Genomic DNA, 4,646 nt, shown 5'->3' on the forward strand with positions numbered 1-4,646 from the left:
GAATCGGTTATCAATGACCTAGACGAGGCTCTGGGTCAACTGGGCGAGGTACAGAGGAATTAGAACCAGATTCCAGGATCAATCCATGCTCAAAGGGGAAAGACGAAGCTTCTTACGGTAGGTCCCCTTGCTAGAATGGATTTCTTTGTTTTTAGAAAAAGTTGTACCTTTGTTCTTTCATTTTGACAAAACTGTTTGTCTTTGACAGATGTATACTCGCATATGCGCTATGGAAGCTGAGCTCCTTCAAGGCGTGGCGAATAAGGCTACCATAGAAAGGTTGGAGAAAGAAATTGCTAACGCTAGGGCGAATATCGCATCCACCACGTCCGCCATGGCCCTTAAGGATGCCGAGATAAAGAAGCTAAAGGAGAAGATTGAGGTAGATGCCAAGGAGCATGAGAATGCTTTAGAAGAAGCAGAGTACATGGCTGGTGAGCAAGCTTTCTTTTACGGCGAACTGATCATGGCGTATGTCGCGCTGGCGCATCCTGAGATCGATTTTACAGATCCGCAGTTCGCCGTCCAGACCCAGAAGATGTTCTCAAATTTAACAAAATCCCGGACATCAAGGACTACCTCCGTGACTATGTTCGGAAATGGATGAAGGGACCCGTCGAGGAAAGCAAACCTTCCACCAACGTTAAGCTAGTGGACCTCGAGGAAGTGCCTCCGAAGTCAGGTGAGGAGCCGATAACCGATAGCACCCCTCTTCCTGGGAGAACACCTTCCGTGGAAAAGTAGGTCTCCTTGGTGGGCGTATCTGGGGCTGCCGAGAAGGAAGCTTCTCAAGCAGGTGCTTCTGGCGAGAAGAATGTTAAGGAGAATGCTCCTGTTGTTACTTGATGTTTATTTTTTGTAAAACTTGAATACAATTTTTTAATCCTTATGTTTGCTATTTATTTTACCTTTACGTTTGCGTAAGGAAATATATATAGGCTTTTAGGATTTATTTTGGAGTAGGTGGCCAACCATACTCCATTATGCGAACCTTTGTGAAGGTTTGAAGCTGTTTTATTCCTTTAGAGGAAGTAAAGCTGCCTTTAGGGATCAACTTGCTACCTATCTTTGAGGTGAAGTGATCCGCCTGTAGGACTTGTGAACCCTTCTTTGGGAAGGGAATAAGAGAGTGTAAAGACCTTGCGTCCAAGGAACGTTTTAACTCTATCTCGAATGGGGATCATCTACAGATGGATCCGCCCATGAGATTGTGCTCCTATCTTTGAGGAGAAAAAGTAGCTATGAGATAGCGTTTGATGCCCCCCTCTTTTTGAGACTGGAATATTTATATTGCTGCAAGAAAATACTTAAAAAGAATATGGACAATAGAACAATTGCTTTTTATTGATAGAAGATATGCTTTATTACAGCAAGCGGGTCTTATATGTGAGCCTCATTAAAACCTTTAACAAGAAAAACCACATGGGAAAAAAGCTTATTAAAGGAAAAAGAGTACTCAAGACCTTGTTTACATTCTATTTTCTGGCGAAGTACTTGCGGAGATTTTGGAGATTCCAAGTGCGTGGCAATGTATTTCCGTCCATGTCCTGGATTTTAAATGTGGCGAACCCAATCTTGTCCACTATGCGATATGGACCAGTCCAGGTGAGCCCTAGCTTGCCCTTCCCTTCTTTTGATTGGATTTTGTTGGCCTTGCGGAGCACGAGATCTCCCACATTCAATTCTACAAGTCTGGCGTTTTTGTCATGATAAGCTGCGATCCGCTGCTTATAAGCCGCCATACGCACATATGCCTTGTCTCTCTTATCTTCCACTTGATCAAGACTTTCTCTTAATCTCTGACCGTTGTCCTCCTCGCAATAGAATGCAACTCTGTCATTCGGAACCAATATCTCGACTGGGATTACAGCTTCCACGCCATGAGAAAGGGCGAATGGGGTTTCGCTTGTGGCCGTGCGAGGAGTAGTATGATACGCCCATAAGACGCTTGTTAACTGATCCGCCCATTTCTTATCATGCTCCCCCAGTCTCTTCTTTATTCCTTTTACGATTGTCCGATTCGTGACTTCAGTCATACCGTTGGATTGTGGGTAATATACGGAGGCGAATCTGTTTAAAATGCCCAACTTTTCACAGAAAGCTTTGAACTCACCACAGTTGAATTGCGTTCCATTGTCGGTGATGATCATGTGCGGAACTCCGTATCTCCCCACAATATTATCTTTGACGAACTCCACCATGCGTTCAGCATTAATGGAGGAGACAGCTTCAGCCTCTACCCATTTAGTGAAATGGTCTACTGCCACTACCACGTACTTCCTTTGTCTACGAGTAGGAGGAAATGGTCCAACAATGTCAATTCCCCAGACAGCAAAGGGTTGACCTTCAATGATGGGCCTCTGGAGATGTTTGGCGGTATGGGATTCATTTGCATGAATCTGACAACTATGGCAAGATTCCACCAGTTTCTGTGCATCCAGTTCCGCTGTGGGCCAATAAAACCCTGCTAACCTCGACTTCTTCAAGATGGAGGCGGATGCTTCATGGGCTCCACATGTTCCCTCATGCAGCTCCGTGAGAACCTGTTGTCCCTCTTCTGGAAAAATGCATTTCAACCAAGGATGGCTAAAAGATTTTCTGTAGAGGCAATCGTTTATTATAGAGAAATAGGCTGCCTTCCTGACTATCCACCGAGCTTCCTCCTTGTCCGTAGGTAGTGCTCCATCTAACAGATACTGGCGGATGGCAGACCTCCAATCACCTTCTACTGTCGTGAGTAGGGATACTTCTTCCGAGGCGAAGACCGGAGCTGCTTTAATTTCGAATGGACATTGTGGATCTGCCCAGTTCTCCTTGCTGGAAGCCATTTTAGCTAGATGATCCGCTTCGGTATTTGAACCGCGAGGTACATAGATCAACTCCCATTTAGTTTCTTTGGCTTCAAGGTGATCCAGCAATTTTTTAACCTCTGCAACGTATTTGGCCAAAACGTCATCTTTTACCTCGTAGTTTTTGATCACCTGGTTGACCATCAACTTGGAGTCACTATAGATCACGATCCGCTCGGGAGTGATTTCTTTCAGCAGGCGTAGTCCCAATATTAAGGCCTCGTACTCCGCTGCATTGTTGGTTGCTATGAAATCCAATTTTGCTGCGTACCTTAGTTTTATATATTGGGGGCATGTGATTACGATGCCTATACCAGCTCCTTCTGCTGAGGAAGCTCCGTCTGTGTACATCGTCCATTCCCCAACTTGAGATTTGGGGAGATTCATCCCTTCTTCTGTGAATTCATTCACAAAGTTTGCCAAGACTTGACTCTTCAAGGCTGGTCTGCTCTCGTATCGTACATCAAACTCTCCAAGGCGGATTGCCCATTCCATCAATCTGCCTGAAGTGTCCGGCTTTTGCAATACCTTCTGATAGGGGCGTTTCGTCCCTATCTTTTAGCGTGATTTACGGTTTAATTTTAGAAGAAATAAATAAGTTTAATTACAAAAATAGAGTGTTTTAATAAAATAACAAAATAAAAATAAATTCCTTACTTTCGATTAATTTTCCTTATTTTTGATTAATATTAGAAAATAAAACGTCAAGCTAACTCGGCTCTCAAAGATTTGTATTTCAGGTACGAGGAAGGAGTGAAAATCTACTCAAATACGCGGGGCGTATCATTATTTATGCGGGGCGTATCGTCATTTACGCGGGGCGTAAAACATGGTGTCAGAAATAATTGCCTTATCCACATGCACCATGTGGAAATGACTCAGCATACGCGGGGCGTATGACACCTTACGCGGGGCATATGACACATGTCGGAAATGATTGGCCTAATCCTAAAAGTCAGACTGCATTGTCTCCCGGAGTCAACTCTCCATACGCGGGGCGTATCACCATTTACACGGGGCGTAAAAGGTAGTTCTTCAACGTAAAAAGATCAGAGACTCATTTACGCGGGGCGTACTTCAGCTACGCAGGGCGTACTTGAGACAATTAGACATAGAATTGGTCCACATGCAGGAGATTTCTGATGGAATGGGCACTTACGCGGGGCGTATCATGGGATTTCTGTACCAAATAATGTTGCTCCATACTTGTACCTTGTGAAGTTACAATTCTACCCCTAGCTTGATGTATAAATAAGAGTGACTAGCACTCATTTACCTTACACCCTCTACCATATACACCTTGTACATAGCTACATTTTGCTTCTTTTAGATAGTTGTTGTGTAGTTTTGTAGTATAGATTCAATTTATGTAATAAAACTCTCCCACCTCGAGAGCTTGTTCGGTTATTCCGGCGTTCCATCAACGTTCCGCTCCATCATTCATCACCAAGCTCGAGAGTTCCACCTCCAAGTCCTAAGAGACGGCCTTGAGTCCGGTTGGCTAGTTCCGAGGGCCGATTCTTCCCTCTTTACTTGCTAATTAGCTTTGATCTCATCTTATGTACTCGGCTTGGTTGTATTCTATATTCTTACTCTCCATATTTATAATATATGATTTGCAATTTCCGTTTCTGTATACGTGTTGATGTTTATTGCTTGTTTTGATACTCATAATTGACTATTGTGTAGGGGAACGCGATTTCCGACGCCATTTGGGCTATCTTTAGGGAGTCATATAGGTGTTGCCTTACCGGAAGTGACGCTTCGGAAACCGTAGGAATTGACAAGCCACGAAAC

This window comes from Euphorbia lathyris, chromosome 4 (genome assembly GCF_963576675.1).
Source record: "Euphorbia lathyris chromosome 4, ddEupLath1.1, whole genome shotgun sequence".
NCBI lineage: Eukaryota > Viridiplantae > Streptophyta > Magnoliopsida > Malpighiales > Euphorbiaceae > Euphorbia > Euphorbia lathyris.